This window comes from Polypterus senegalus, chromosome 15, assembly GCF_016835505.1.
Source record: "Polypterus senegalus isolate Bchr_013 chromosome 15, ASM1683550v1, whole genome shotgun sequence".
Lineage (NCBI taxonomy): Eukaryota > Metazoa > Chordata > Cladistia > Polypteriformes > Polypteridae > Polypterus > Polypterus senegalus.
Window position 1 is genome coordinate 9,002,340 of NC_053168.1, and position 16,946 is coordinate 9,019,285.

General features: G+C 41.9%; 1 protein-coding gene across 3 annotated transcripts in view; it reads left to right on the forward strand.

The window, feature by feature from the left end:
• Positions 1 to 16,946, forward strand: part of pomgnt2 (protein O-linked mannose N-acetylglucosaminyltransferase 2 (beta 1,4-)) — an 89,361-nt gene that overhangs the window by 65,947 nt on the left and 6,468 nt on the right. For all 3 annotated transcript variants that reach the window (XM_039736990.1, XM_039736992.1, XM_039736991.1), the window contains exon 4: positions 5,726 to 5,875. The gene's annotated coding sequence lies outside the window, so the exon portion shown is untranslated. The remainder of the gene's footprint in view (positions 1 to 5,725; positions 5,876 to 16,946) is intronic.

Here is a 16,946-nt window from a genome sequence, read left to right on the forward strand (position 1 = left end):
GTGTAAGTCAGTGAATGTTGTCCCCGTAAGTGCAGAGGGGACGGGTGAAGTTGAGAGACCGCAGCTCCAGGATGGAAAGCACCTGTTCACATTCAGTTACATCCGGCTCTTTATTATTTAAACGATCAGGAGGGAAAGAAGAAAGGAAGGAGAAGGACGGAGATTTCATTTAACGACAACAGATCATCAATTCTTGCTATTTTTCACATCGCATTGTAACCAGTTTTCTTATTTCTCCGGATTCACTACAGCTCAATAATCGCCAGGAGCCCTGAGGTTGGACTTCATTATCCACCATACGCCGAGGAAACATGGTGAGATTGTTCCATTTATTCAGGAGATTCAAACGCATCCATTTGTTCTTAATCAGTCATCCGTATTCAGGACAGTAATATACCCGGACTCAAGTTCACATTCATTTTCATTTCAGTATTTATTCATTATTGTTATTTGTATTTTGTGTTTGTTATACTTTAAAGGGGCAAGGGAGGGTTTGTTGTTGTATATATGGTGTTTTCACGTTGCTGCTTTGTTGGAGGGATATACATATCTATATCTATCTATCTATCTCGATCGATCGATAGAACACACTATATTATAGATAGATAGATAGATATATACTGTATATTATAGATAGATTTATAGATAGATAGATATATATATATTATAGACAGATATATATACAGTAGATATATATATTGTGGTAGATAGGGGGCGCTCTCGCTCCCTTGAACCCCTGTCCACAACTCTAGACACCAGGTAAAAATCCTCAGATTGACTTTATTAAATTGCCACAGTGCAGAAAACACCCTCTCCTCTACTATTCTTATATAAATGACAATACCAATCACAAATAACCAATCCTCCAGCTCCCAGACGCGTTGCCACCCTTCCACCCAGCTCAGCTCGCCGTCTGGGAGCTCCCACAGTCCTTTTATATCTCCTGACCCAGAAGTGTTCCCAATCCCCAGTCCATGTGATTCTCAATCACTTCTGGGTCAGGTAAAAGCTCTTCTCTTCAACCCGGAAGCCCGTCGCTCTTCCTATGATGAACTTCCGGGTCATAGGGCATGAAGAAGTCCTCGGTCCTCCCTGCAGCTCTCTGTTGTGGCGGGGTGGAATGTATCTGTGCATCGCTGTGGTGACAACAGAAAGTTCCCTTGGTAGATAAAATGGCCTGCATTTGAGCATTACGTATTCCAAATCTGGGGAGCAGCAACTCTCTATGTCAGTGTGGTTTTGTCCACCAGTTATTATTTATGTAGACACAGAGCCCTCCGCCCTTGTGAGTTCACTGACCTTTTGGCTCGATACAATATAATACAATTTATTGTGTATAGCCCAAAATCACACAAGAGGTGCCGCAATGGGCTTTAACAGGCCCTGCCTCTTGACAGCCCCCCCAGCCTTGACTCTATAAGAAGACAGGGAAAAACTCCCAAAAAAACCCTTCTACGAAAAAAATGGAAGAAACCTTAGGAAAGGCAGTTCAAAGAGAGACCCCTTTCCAGGTAGGTTGGGAGTGCAGTAGGTGTCAAAAAGAAAAAGGGGGTCAATACAATACAATACACAGAACAGAACACAAGTCATCCTCAATACAATATAATAGTGCAATAAAAATATTACAAATACGGAGCAGAATTCAACAGTAGATGATATCAGAGAATATGATTTTGATTTGTTCAGAGTCTTGGAGACCTTGGCTATCAAGCTGCCTCCCCCATTGGCCATTCAACAACTGAGTCAGTGCTGGGCCAGTCAATCCGATGAAAGAACCCCTCTACCCGATGATTAACACGATCTTCCATCAGAGATGACTTTACCTTAGCTGGGCAAAACAACTTGGCAGGTGGGCAGTGGTGCCGAGTGCCACATGTGACTACCGAGAAGAGAAACCGAATAGGTGAGGGTTAGTAACAAATTAGAGCTTTCATCTTTCTATTATAAAAAAAAAAAAAAACACTTGCGACAAGACTTTTTCCCGGGGTCAAGACGTGATCTTTTGAAGAGAGACAGAGACACTTTGACTTCCCGCGTGACAGACAAGTCACGTCATATTTACAACCTTCAGAAGCAAGTCCCGTTAAACACATGCAGAGCAAGTTAAAGATAATGGAAACAGGAAAATTCGAAAGTCCCAAAAAATCAAAGTAAAGATTGCATTAGCGCAAACAAACTGAAAATATTACTCGGGGGAATAACAGAACAGCAAAAAGAAAGTTAATATTCAGGTGCTGTACAGGCTTTTAAACGTTCGAAGTGCCACACGAAATGCAGATCACGTGGCACGCAGCAGCTGCAAGCCAGCGGCTGCTCGAGCAAAGATGAGGTTAAAAAAAAAAAAAAAAACCTGTGACTTGTTTCCGAATGTATCAGTGTTTAAGAGGAGTTTCGGAGGAGCGGCCGCGTGTCCTTGGGGTATGTTCAGCCCCCCTCTTCACAATGGTGCCTAACGCTGCTGGGGGGATGGGTAGGCGAGCAAATTGCAGATCACACATGACGGCAGCAGAAGCAGCACGCCAGCAGCTGCTCAAGCTTGTTTCCCATTGTATCACCGTTTAAGAGGGGTTTTGGAGAAGTGCCCGCCTTGGGGAAGAAGTTGGCAAGCAGGGGGCAAAGCCCCCTAGTATTACTTATGTTTTAGTACTAATAACTAACAACAGAGATGTTGTCTGTACGGTTAATCAGCAGCTCTAGTCAGGGTGTGATAAAGTAGTGAGTCTTCAGCCAGGATTTGAAAGCTGAGACCAAATGGGCATCTCTTATAGTAGCTGGCAGACCAGTCCACAGTTTTAGGGGCCTTTTAACTAAAAGCTCAACCTCCCCCTGTTATTTTATTAGCCCTTGGAATCATAAGCAGACTGACATCTTGAGATTTTAACGTGCACTCTGGTTTGTAAGTCATGATGAGTTCAGACACGTAAGCCGGACCTCGGCTATTTAAGGCTTTACATGTTAAAAGGAGGATTTTGAATGATACACTGACCTGCTAGTTAGCTGCGCAACTCCATCAGGAATCAGTTTGCTGAACCACATATCCGTAAAAAATCAGCGCACCGCAGTCCCTTATGGATTGTTGTATGTTAAGTCACAGCCTTAGTTTGTCAAGTTTTTTGGTAAGTGACCGGACATTTGATAAAAAGATGCTTGGTAGCGATGGTCTATGTGAAGTCTTACAAGATCTTGCCCGAAGATCGGGCCTGAGTTGCCAAGAAAGCTGGCGTATTGTAATCTCTTTAATTAGGCCAGTAAAGTGTGTCCTTTTTGCTTGATTTCTAATTACATCCACCATGGCTAACACGGTGCAACACCCGAGTACTACATAAATAATAATATAAAAAAGCCACAACCGCACTGCTACAGCCTTTAAACTCAAACTGTAATAGGTAAGGGTGCCAAAAGGTAGCCCAGTGATTTACGATGGCATTGATGAATTGCCTTTTAACTTTGCAAGTCATCCCGACTGACTGGAAAATGGGACTTGTCGTCCCAATCTGGAAAGGAAAAGGTGATCATCTAGATTGCGGCAACTACAGGGGGATGACACTGCTCTCAGTGCCGGGTAAGGTCGTTGCTAGGGTTGTCCTCCATGCGATCCGTCATCATTTGCTCACCTTCCAGCGACCGGAGCTGTCTGCTTTTTCACCTAAGATGTCGACCATCGACCGCATCCTGACACTAAGGATTCTCATGGAGCACAAATGTGAATATTGGCAGAGTTTCTTTGCAGCCTTTGTCGGTTTTTGTAAAGTTTTCAACTCGGTTGATCGAGCTGCCCTTTGGGACATCCTGAAACCTCACGAGATCCCCTCAAAGCTGCTGGATGTCATGGCCGGCCTGTACCCTGGTACCATGAGTGCTGTGCAGAGTGGAGGCAGAACCTCTGCGTTTTTCCCAGTTGATTCTGGGGTCTGTCAGCGGTGTGTTCTGCTCCTACTCTGTTCAATGCTTACATAGACTGGGTGTTAGGCAAGGTCATGGGGTCCACCAGCTGTGGGGCAACTGTTGGCAAAGAAAGATTCACTGATCTTGACTTTGCCGACAATGCTGTGATCTTCATGGAGTTAGTGGAGGCTCTGATTGGGGCACTCAAGAGACCTGAGTGAGGAGTCTGAGTGTCTGGGCTTGCGAGTGTCCTGATGAAAACCAAGAACAAGGCCTTTAATGACCTCTTGGGTACAGCCATCAGCAGTGTGTCTGTTTGCAGAGAGAGTGTTGACCTTGTTGAGAGGTTTTCTTACCTCATGTTTCTGGTGACTCTTCCTATGAAGTCAGTAGACCGACTGGGAGAGCATGGGGGGGTCATGAGGCTGCTGGAAAGGGGTGTGTGGCGCTCCCACAAAAGGACGAAGGTCCAAGTCTTTAGAGTCCTGGTGCTCCCTGTTTTGTGAGACATGGCTGCTATCCAGTGACCTGAGATGAAGACTGGACCTCCTTCATTTGTGTCTCTTTGGGGAATCCTTGGGTTCCGCTGGTTTGACTTTGTGTTGCTCATGGAGTCCCGAATGAGGCACATGACCTGCATTGTAAGGGAGCGTCAGTTATGGCACTACGGCTGTGTGGTGTGATTACCCTGAGAGTAATCGGCTCACAGGACCCTCATTTCTGAGGACCCGAGTGGCCAATGGGACACCCACCTAACACCTGGCTGCGGCAGATAGAGGATCATTTCTGGAGGGTGGGGACTGGACAGCTTGGGGGGTTGCCAACTAGGGTCCCAAGCTGTTTCGTCTTGTGGTAGATGCGGCAAAGCACTGTACCAGTGTATGGTCCCTGACCTTACTTTTGAATGTGGTCAGTCAATCAGATATACAAGTCTAATTACAAATGGAGTTGGAGTCAGTGTTGGTGGTACAATGATTTACGAGTCTGAGTCAAAGGTTTTGTATATCCAGTCCACGCCTCTAACCCCGCCCAGTAAGTAAAGGTTCCCCTTTAGGGGTCAGATTTGTGGGATGGGACATAGTCTATGGTCCTCCCCTGATGAAATGATAGAGGTGTGCACATACCATGGGGTATGTACTGTCGTAGGTTCGAGGCCCCCTTGATATAAGGATACTCCTGGGTGCCAGTATGAAATGTTGAAAATTTTATTATGTACACCCACCTTGTAGAACAATCTTTGTTAATAATAATATAATAATAATTCTTTATTTATTTGTCACATGCATAGTTATACAGGACAACACGCAGTGAAATGCATCTTTTCACATACCCCTTGGGGTCAGAGCACAGGGTCAGCCATTGTACAGCACCCCTGGAGCAATTGAAGATTAAGAGCCTTGTTCAACGGCCCAGCAGAGTGGTAGTGACGGGAATTCGAACCGGCTACCTTCGGGATGCCAACAGTTTGTCAAAGTTTCCCTGCTAAGGATACCCACTGTAGTAATCGCTTGGTATACTCGGTTTAGCTAAACTGTAAATCTTTGGAACATGGGAATGAAAACTTGAGTGCCAGGAGCTCAGCCCAAACAGATATGGTGAGAGTGTGCCTCCCCAAACAGCGGGTGACTGGGCTGGAATTTGACCCCGGGGATAGGTGGCCATGAGCCAGAAGCACTAAGCACTGCATCTCAGTGCCTCTCCAGCCTTAGGGAAGTAACTTAAACCTTTTTGACTGATTAAAGTGTTAACTGTTTTTTTTTTTAGTACTAGTCGGCAAAGTATACAAAACTGGAATACCAGCCATACTCATAATTTTTGTTTTTTCTTTTATTTTTTTCAGCTATTGTTTGGAACCTTTCTCATTTACCCAAGCTATGAGAACAACATTAGACTGAACCCAACTCGTTAAAGTGTGGTGTGGATATTTTAAATTGTATGCAGAGCTTTACCTCTGTGTTAATGCGATGTACTAACAAGGCCTTCGGTTAAGGTAAGCCTTTCATTTTAATCCATGCCTCTGCTGCTGGACCAATTCATGTTGATTCAGTCGCTACATACAACAAATGGGGACCTCACATAGGGTGCTACAGTATCAGACACTCAAGTGACTCCTCAGCTCTGCTCTTCTAGTTTACTTCTTGTATGTCTCATTCTTGCCCAGCGGGGTCAGTCGGTCTCGTGGCCTTGGATCCCCTGCGGATTTTGTGGGGTTTTTTTTCCCTCCAGCTCTGTGGAGTTTTTTTTTTTTTTCCTGTCTTCCTAGGCCAAGGGAGACCAACTCCAGTCCTGGTGGGCCACAGTGGCTGCAGGGTTTTCATTCTAAGCCTTTTCCTAATCAGCAATTAGCTTCCACTGCTAATTAACTCCTTTTCCCTTCATTTTAAAAGCACTGTTTTTAAGGATTCAGTCCTCTGAATTGATTTGTTTCTTCATTAATTGGCAGCCAAACAGAAATGAAATGTGAAATCAGCCAACAGATGACCAGCTAAATTGTGATTTCAAACTCCTGCCAATTTCACTCCAACCAGACCCTTAATGAGAAGCCAATTCTTGCTGTTAATAAAGTTGTTCTTTGAATATCAGGACTTGTTGCTGCTCTCATTGGGCCACAGCAGACTGTTGATTTTCTGTTTTTTCCAAGATGTTTTGGTGACCTGAGCAGACCAACATGACGAAGACCTTGACCTTTTTTCATTTTCGGGTTAGCTGGTCACTTGGTGTCTTTTTTTTTGTGTGTCATTATTGTTTGGCTGCTCATTAAGGAAAAAGAAACAACTAAGGGGTCTGAGTCACGTCAATTAAAATAAAGGAAAAAACAAGTTAATCAGCAGCAAAAATGGCTCACTAATTAAGAAGATGGTTAGAATGAAAACCTGCATCCACTACGGCCCACCAGGACTGGAGTTGGACACCCCGTCCTAGCCATTGGACTTTACTTTATTCTTTGTTACTTAGTATTGCCTAATCTTATTTTTATATTGTTATTTTTATAAACTTTTCATTCTTCATCTTGTAAAGCACTTTGAGCTACATCAGTTGTATGAAAATGTGCTCTAGAAATAAATGGTGTTGTTGCTGTCATGAAACTGCTGCCCATCATTATCTTCTAACTTCCATCAAGCTGTACATTGCCCTCCATAATGTTGGGGGCAAAGACCCATTTTTCCTTGATTCCACCCTCTACTCCACAGTTTTAAATTACAAATCAAACAATTCAGACATTGTGATTAAAGTTCTCATTGCAGGCTCTCATTTAAGGGGATTTGTAGACATTTTGGTCACATGACACTTTTTTCTACACAGTCCCCCCATTTCAGGGCACCATAATGTTTAAAACAATTGGTATCACAGGTGTTTGTGATTCCTCAGTTGAGTTTCATGTCTTCATAAGACACCTCGGCCTGCTTCTACCCTTTGGTGTCTGTAGGTGCCATTGTTCAACATGAGAACAAGAGCTGTGCCAGTGAAAGTTAAAAAAGCCATTATGAGGCTGAAAAACAAGAATCAAACCATTGGGAGACATCAGTGAAACCTCACTCAGGGTGACCAAAATCAACTGTCTGGAATATTATGAAGAAGAAAGAACACACTGGTGGGCTCAGTAATCACAAAGGGATTGGTAGGCCAAGGACGACAGAAGAATCCTCACTATGGTCAAGAAAAAGACCCAAACACCTGTCTGACAGATCAAAAACAGTCTACAGGGGGCCGATGTGGACGTGTCAGAGACGACTATGAACAGAAAACACAGAGGCCACACTGCAAGATGTAAACCACAAAGACAGGATGGCCGGATTACAGTTTATAAAAAAGGACTTAAAAAAAATCTAGAGAATTCTGTGAAGAAGGTCTTGTGAACAGACGAGGCAAAGATGAACCTCATCAAGAGCTGAGTGTGGAGATGACAAGGAATTGCCCAAGATCCAAAGCAGACCACCTCATCTTTTAAACATGGTGCTGGGGGTGTTATGACTTGGATATATATGGCTGCCACAGGTCCTGGCACACTTCTCTTCATTGATGATGGAACTGCTGATGGCAAAATGAATTCTAAGGTGTGTAGAAACTTTTCATCTGCTTAAGTTCCAGTCAATTCCTCCAAACGCAATGGGCGACACTTCATCCTATAAGATAAAGACTGAGTCGCTTTCTTTGAGCTTCATGCTGTAGCCTCGCACTTCTGGGCCAGACAGGCAGACACACACACTTCCAATGCGTAGATGTTTATATACAAGAGTATGGGGCTTCGCCCACCCCCTCCCCCCACCAATCTGTACGCGCCGTTGTGAAGAGGGGGGCTGAACACACCCCAAGGAGATGCGGTTGCTCCTCCGAATCCCCTCTTAAACCGTGATACAATGGGAAACAAATAACAGTTGTAGCGGAGCTACATAGTAATAATGTATTTGATGTGTGTGCTAAGTGCGTGTTATTTCCATCGTCCCGTTTACTGTTCATTATGTGTAAGTCAGTGAATGTTGTCCCCGTAAGTGCAGAGGGGACGGGTGAAGTTGAGAGACCGCAGCTCCAGGATGGAAAGCACCTGTTCACATTCAGTTACATCCGGCTCTTTATTATTTAAACGATCAGGAGGGAAAGAAGAAAGGAAGGAGAAGGACGGAGATTTCATTTAACGACAACAGATCATCAATTCTTGCTATTTTTCACATCGCGCATTGTAACCAGTTTTTCTTATTTCTCCGGATTCACTACAGCTCAATAATCGCCAGGAGCCCTGAGGTTGGACTTCATTATCCACCATACGCCGAGGAAACATGGTGAGATTGTTCCATTTATTCAGGAGATTCAAACGCATCCATTTGTTCTTAATCAGTCATCCGTATTCAGGACAGTAATATACCCGGACTCAAGTTCACATTCATTTTCATTTCAGTATTTATTCATTATTGTTATTTGTATTTTGTGTTTGTTATACTTTAAAGGGGCAAGGGAGGGTTTGTTGTTGTATATATGGTGTTTTCACGTTGCTGCTTTGTTGGAGGGATATACATATCTATATCTATCTATCTATCTCGATCGATCGATAGAACACACTATATTATAGATAGATAGATAGATATATACTGTATATTATAGATAGATTTATAGATAGATAGATATATATATATTATAGACAGATATATATACAGTAGATATATATATTGTGGTAGATAGGGGGCGCTCTCGCTCCCTTGAACCCCTGTCCACAACTCTAGACACCAGGTAAAAATCCTCAGATTGACTTTATTAAATTGCCACAGTGCAGAAAACACCCTCTCCTCTACTATTCTTATATAAATGACAATACCAATCACAAATAACCAATCCTCCAGCTCCCAGACGCGTTGCCACCCTTCCACCCAGCTCAGCTCGCCGTCTGGGAGCTCCCACAGTCCTTTTATATCTTCTGACCCAGAAGTGTTCCCAATCCCCAGTCCATGTGATTCTCAATCACTTCTGGGTCAGGTAAAAGCTCTTCTCTTCAACCCGGAAGCCCGTCGCTCTTCCTATGATGAACTTCCGGGTCATAGGGCATGAAGAAGTCCTCGGTCCTCCCTGCAGCTCTCTGTTGTGGCCTCCATGGAATCCAGCAGGGCTGTGCATAAAAACCACATTGTCCATGATGCCCTGCTGATCTTCTGGGGACCTCCATGCTGCAAGGAGGGCTCCACCTGGCGGCTTGGGGGTATTGGCCGGGATAAATGGCCGATCCTCCACATATATATATATATATATATATATATATATATATATATATATATATATATATATATATATATATACACACACACAGTGGAACCTCGGTTCACGACCATAATTCGTTCCAGAACTTTGGTCGTAAACCGAGTTGGTCGTGAACCGAAGCAGTTTCCCCAAAAGGATTGTATGTAAATACAATTAATCCGTTCCAGACAGTACAAACTGTATGTAAATATATGTAAAGATTAAGCACAAATATAGTTAATTACACCATAGAATGCACAGTGTAATAGTAAACTAATGTAAAAACATTGAATAACACTGACACAAAACACCCAGGCTCCCTCCCTCAGCTACAGGAGCAGGCTGGCTGATGCTCTCTCTCTGCACAACACACACACACACACACACACACACACACACACACACACACACACACACACACACACACACACACACACACACACACACACACACACACACACACACACACACACACACACACCCCTATCCACCTAAACCCCCCCATCCCTTCCCTGTCAGCTGCCCCCTCTCTCTCTGCGCTTGCTCGCTCACGCTCTGTAATCTCTCAGTAGCACGTGCTCGCGCAGCATTTTTTTTAAAATGAGTTTTAAGCACAGCAGAAAAAAACGAACATTAAAACAAATCCGAAGTGCAGGGCATGCAAACACCAGCTCGCAAGCAACCAGAAAAGAAAGATTGCAGGAGATCATGCTATTAAACTTAAAGCCTAATCGCTGTAAACACTGTTTTTAAAATGAGTTTTAAGCACAGCAGAAAAAAGGAACATTTGAAAAAAGATAAAAGTAACATTGCAACAAATCGCGTTATGAACTGAAAAATTAACTTTTGAAAATCCGTAATACAAAAACCACCAAGAAAACTAACCTTGCATGAGTCGAGTTCTGGCATGAAGTGTTTTCCTTCAGGTGTTTTCTCTCTTGTGATTTCTTGGGTTTCTGGTGCTTTTAGCTGGTAGGAGTGAAAGCCTCATGCAGCCATTCCAAAAACAAACTCCTTGTGACCCAATCCTTCGTGTTTGCGCCCAACATTACTGGCAGTCTGGCTTTGTTTACATTGTGCTGCTTGAAAGCACGAGGGTTCTCAGATTGGTAAATGAGTAAACTGGTAAACATTTTTTCCACCTTTTGTAATTTCTTTCTTTACTTCGATTTCAGTTTTCTTCAAAACTTTCTTCTGACCACTCTCCACTTGCTTAGAAGCCATAGTTAACTGCAAAAGCACACGAAATACTGTAGAGCACAAAGAGAGTGCATGTCTTATAGAAAACAATGAACAAGGAGCGGCTTTGCTTAAATGAAAAAGCATGGCCGCTCTCTTTCTCTCTCAGGCTGCCTGTGGGGGGAGGGGGATGGTTTCGCTTGCACTACAGCCTACAGATAGGCAGGCAAACACGTGCAATCTCCTCCTCCCCCTTCCCAGCAGGCACGTGCTCGCTCGCTCTTTCTCTCTCTCTCTCTCTTTCTCTCTCTCTTTCAGCTCAGCTTGCAGTTAGGCAAGGGAAACTGGCTTGTTCGTATACCGAGTGTGTGGTTGTGAACCGAGGCAAAAGTTTGGCGATCTTTTTGGTCATGAACCGAGTTGTACGTGAACCGGGACGTTCGTGAACCGAGGTTCCACTGTGTGTATGTATATATATATATATATATATATATATATATATATATATATATATATATATATATATATATATATATATATATATATATATATATATATATACTAGCAAAATACCACGCTTAGGCGGAGAAGTAGTGTGTTAAAGAAGCAATGAAAAGAAAAGGAAACATTTTGAAAATAACGTAACATGATTGTCAATGTAATTGTTTTGTCACTGTTGTGAGTGATGAGTGTTGTTGTCATATATATATATTTACACACACACACATAAACATATATATATATATATATATATATATATCTATACATATACACATATATACATACATATATATATCTACATATATACACATACATATACATACACACATACATACATACACACACATATATACACACAAATACATATATATATATATATACATACACACACACATATATAAACATATATACATATACATACATATCTACATATATACACACACAGCTATTTCGTATCAGTGCAATACGCTGCTTGTTAAAACGGATGACTCCCGCTCTTACGTGCAAGTCTGCGTGGATATTATGAACTATCGATTTGTTCAAGTTCTATTTAAATTTTAAATAGAAGGAATTTTTATTTAGTCGACAGAAATATCTTTGGTAGGAATGGTAAAAACAGACAGGAATATTATTCCTGAATAAATCAACTCAAACCTTAAACAACTTATAATATTTTGCTCTCCATAAAAATATATCCTGTCTAAATTATACAAGTTAGAAATAAAGTAAACATTAAAAGAACAAACATTCAAATTTCTTTACTCTTATGTAATTTTATATAAAAAATAAACTTAGATTTTAAATATCCCAAAAGATTTTGCTCTCCATAAAAATATATCCTGTCAAAATTATACAAATTCAAATATGAACATGCTGCATAACAAAACCTGGAAATATAAATAAAATGTGTTCCTTTCAGCAATAACAAATCAAATCATTCAGTTGTCTTTGCTCATATGTCATTTTAGAGCTGGACGCCTGGCATCTTTTTTTGGCCACAAGTTCGTTTCTGTTTGCTGTGAGGTTCTGTGTTGTGGAGATTCTCAGGATGGATTGCAGGTGCTCATCAGTGAGGCGACTCCTGTGTGCTGTTTTGTTAGTCTTTATCACTGAGAAGAGCTTCTCACACAGATATGTGCTACCAAACATGCACAAGGTTCGAGCCGCATGTAGACGGACTTTTTTTGTTCTTCAAAGTCACCAAAGCGCCGTGCAAACTCAGTGCACTCAGTTTATCAGCAAAGTGCGATTTGGGAACACCGTAGTGACGACTTGGTTTAACATTACTTGGCAACAGGGAAAGTGGGGCAAGGTGAACTGGTGCATTTGTGTCTCCCATAAAAGCAGCTTCACTTGAAATCACTTTGTGATTGTGCACGGTAAAACGTCCGCTGAAGTGTCAGATTCTTATTTAATTCTTCTGCTTTCTGTATCTTCTGCATTGCATTCAGGTTACCCTGATGTTTTGTCTCATAGTGCCGTCTTAGATTAAATTCTGTAATTACAGCCACATTAGCTCCACAAATGAGACACACGGGTTCAGTAAACATATACTCAGCCTCCCATCGGTTTTTAAAGGCTCTATTTTCAGAATCAACTTTTCTCTCAGCATCGCGTGAGCTAGCTTCGCAATAACTTGCAGCATCATAAGCTAGACTTGATTAACGCGTGTTAGCAAGGCAGCTGAAGCGCTGCATTATGGGATCTGTAGTTTATTGTGTTACCAGCGCTTCATATACCGGGCTTTAATAACAATAATACAGTATATAAAATGATCTCGGGGCGGATATAATTACGCCGGGCGGATGTGGCCCGTAGTCCTTGAGTTTGACAAATATGGACTAAATAGAACTTGAAAAGATATATTTTTTGAAATGTGATCGCGCAATTCAGATAGAGTTGACGCACACTACAGCCTGCATCCTCCCCTCGCTCTTACTTTTTTACCGTTCATCTAATGAATACACTGAGTATGGCTTTACCAAAACAATCATTGATGGCGAATAAAGTATCCATTATTCGAGTATGTAGATCGGATATATATATACATATATATATACCCGCGTATCGCAGGAGAAGTAGTGTGTTAAAAAGCTAGAAAAGAAAAGGGAACATTTTAAAAATAACGTAACATGACTGTCAATATACAGTATTTGTTTTGTGAGTGTTACTGAGTGTTGCTGTCATCAAGGATTTGATTATCATTATTTCTTTCAATCAGGTTCGTATTTGTAGGATGTGTTGTGTTCAAGTTACATTCCGTGTTTGTCAATCGTTGTAAAGATGACAGGTTTCTTTCATCGATTCGTTTCTTACTGCATCAATAAACAGCTCGTCTTCTTCTTTATCTGAGACCTGACACACTGCATGCACGGGTTTTTTTACACTGTCTTCCTTTAGCGGGACATTGACTTTTTCCACCGTGTGCTTTGTTTCCGCAGTAGCTGGATTTATGAATATGCTTGTATCAGGCGCTTCATCTTTTTTGCTGCCTTTTCAATTGTGTAATTCGGTTTTGTTCAGCGCTCTTTGGAACTGTTGCCTTTTATCTGTGCACTGCGTCAGTTCACGTGAGCCACTCGGTGTACATGCATCGAAGGTTCCCAGCTGTGCTGGTGCCATCTCGTGCTATGTCCATGGCTGTATTTAATGTTACCTTAGTCCTGGCACTTAAAACTTTCTCTGCAGTTTCGCTGAGTTTGTGTCAAACACCACCCTGACCATCTCATCTTCCTCTCCATAAACACAGTCCTTCACCCGTGAATATTTAGTGGAGTTTGCTATTGGATTGCCGCTGACGGACGGCCTTATATGGGCAGGCACTAAATTACAAACGCCAGCGGCAGCCTGTCTATGAACTTAATTTAAAGTGTAGGTTTACATCGTGCTTTGTTTCCGAAGTAGCAGAACTCATGAACATGGTTGTATATGTCACTTGCTCGCTTCTTATTGTTTCGCTGCCTTCTCAATTATATAATGCATGTTTTCTTCAGCGCTTTTGGAGGTCTTCCTGGTTTTCTATGTACTGCGTGATTACGTGGGAGGCGTGATGATGTCACATGAAACTCCGCCCCACGGCGTTGAAGCTCATCTCCATTACAGTAAATGGAGAAAACTGCTTCCAGTTATGACCATTATCGTAGAACCCAAATCGTAGAATTTCGATATAAAACCTGCCCAACTTTTGTAAGGAAGCTGTAAGGAATGAACCTGCCAAATTTCAGCCTTCCACCCACACGGGAAGTTGGAGAATTAGTGATGAGTCAGTGAGTGAGTGAGGGCTTTGCCTTTTATTAGTATAGATATATATATATATATATATATATATATATATATATATAATTTTTTTTTCTACGTGTGGAATTTGCATTTTCTGTTATTGTTTCATCTCTATATATAATCTTCATTTGGGTCTTGATCTTTGTTTGTCCGCGAATGAATTAGAAGAAGCACTAGATGGCAGTAGAGAGACAGCTAAAACATAGGCATCGCATTAAGAATCTCCTCCAGGCTTATATTACTGAAGACTGTAGTACGCCAGTCACACCTCAAAACACAGACATTCAAACTAAACAAATTGTTGTGCTTTAAATTAACTAAAGATATATTCATTTAGATCTTGATCATTGTCCGCGAATTCCATACATGCGTAGACCACCTTCCAGTTTAGTACATTGTTGTTACTCATGGATGTCAACAATGTGCCGGGATAACGAAAGGGGTGGTGGACAGTGTTACGCTGGCTAGCTCCTGAGGCCTGGTTAGAGAATGAGATTGCCGAAGATAAAAGGTACGTGCCTACGTGACATATGGATGAAAGAAAGACAGTGGGTCAAATGAATGACAACGTAACAGCACATTCCGGAAATTATTATTGTTACGTTGTAGCCGGCGAGTGCTGCGCGTCTCACAGTTGTACCGTGGCTTGTCACATGTCAGTGAAGTGATCCCTATTTATGCTTTAAAGAGCCTGGATACCTATGTGTCCGCCTTTAATAACCATTGCTCCGTGTATATTGCCTTACTCTTTGGATTGCGACAAAGCAACCTGCGAGATTGCAGAAAGGTTGAGCAGACATCCTGAGAGAAAACGACAGCGTCCTGAAAACGAGACGGACTGTGAACGGACAGAAGCAGAAATGCTCCGACACCACCACATAATTACGATTAGGATAGTGATTCCGAGTGGGCTGTTCCTATCGAATCAATATCCAAGGGTTTTCTTTTTTAATTTTGTTTCCCTTATAAAAAAATCATAATGCTGTGCGACGAAGGGCCCAGTTCACGACTGGCAGCCGCATTTAAATATGGAACCCTTCACACACAACTTTAACACGCGCAACGTAGTTGGCCGCACATGGCTAGTTTAATATATTTATACACCTATTTTACATATCTGCTTTTCTGTGCTTGTGTTTAAACCGTCGATTGAGGGGAAAATATTATTTGTTAGAGGTCCGGCTTGGTAGATGTAGGTTCACCTCAGTAATTCATTCAGGCCACAGGTCTTGGTGGTGTAGCTGCCGACTGGGTAAGGGGTCGGCCATTACACAGTTGTGTTTTTTTTTTAACCACCTCTTTGTTCAATCAGCTGCTGGCTTGCTGCTGTTCCCGTGCCCCGTGATCTGCATTTCGTGCAACACTTCAAACATTTTAAAGTCACTGCCTTGTCTCTCTTTTCCCCTAGACATCCTCAAACATTATTCGATCTCTTTTCGCTGTTCCGTTATTTCGCCGAGTAATATTTTCCGTTTGTTTGTGCTAATGCGATCTTTACTCTCATTTTCTTGAGATATTCGAATTTTTCTACTTCCATTATCTCTAAACTGCTCTGTATGTGTATCACAGGACTTGCTTCCAAAGGTTGTAAGTATGACGTGACTTGGCTGTGTCGCGGGACATGAAAGTGTCTGTCTGTGTCATTTTTTTTTTTTACAATAGAGAGATAATAATAGTAATTTACATTTATATAGTGCTTTTCTCACTACTCAAAGTGCTCAGCAATTGCAGGTTAAGGGCCTTGCACAAGGCCCAACAGAGTAGTCTCTTTTGCCATTTACGGGATTCGAACTGGCAACCTTCCGATTGCCAGTGCAGATCTCTAGCCTCAGAGTCACCACTGTATTGTTTGTAGCCATCACATTTCTCCACACTCCAAGTTTTTTTTTTTTTGATGTATGCATTTCTTTGTGCCTCTTGATCTTGTGATTGTCACCAGTAGATCAGGACCAGCCAATCAGAAATTGCATAAGTGAGGCCAGCTTGAGCCAGGTGCTCTCGTCTCATTTGTAAATCTGTGCTGCTTAAAGCAATCGCTTTCATTAGCACAAAGTAAATGAAAGATTCCTCAAGGTCATGTCATGCTTTTAATTAAAAAATAAATAAATAAAATTAAAAAAGAGAAACCTACTCGACTGGTATTGTGAGATGTTAACTTCAGTTTGCCCATACGCCCATCTGTATAAGCAGAGGGGTAAAAAAAAATGGCTTCAAATTGGTGTCTCTTTCTGTCTCACTGTGCAGATGCTTCTTTTTATGGGCATAGGTGAAAGCCTCGTTCATTTTCAATTAATAGCAGATATCTGTGGGGCTTCTAGAGAAAAACATAAGGCAAAGTCAATTTATTGCAGTTGGCTAACCTTTACTAAATGCCTTTG